The sequence below is a fragment of the Larimichthys crocea genome, unplaced genomic scaffold, assembly GCF_000972845.2.
Source record: "Larimichthys crocea isolate SSNF unplaced genomic scaffold, L_crocea_2.0 scaffold773, whole genome shotgun sequence".
NCBI lineage: Eukaryota > Metazoa > Chordata > Actinopteri > Sciaenidae > Larimichthys > Larimichthys crocea.
This window is the reverse complement of record NW_020860213.1, coordinates 410-641: the sequence shown is the minus strand read 5'-3', so window position 1 is coordinate 641 and position 232 is coordinate 410.

Below are 232 nucleotides of genomic sequence, written 5' to 3'. Positions count from 1 at the left end.
CCCCAAAACATCACTGATCTAGAGGAGATCTGCATGGAGGAATGGGCCAAAATACCAGCAACAGACTTACAGAAAAGGTTTGACCTGTCATTGCCAACAAAGGGTATATAACAAAGTATTGAGATGAACTTTAATTATTGACCAAATACTTATTAATCATTAGAAATAATAATTTGCAAATGATTTAGTTTAAAAATCCTACAATGTGATTGTCTGGATTATTTTTTTTCTC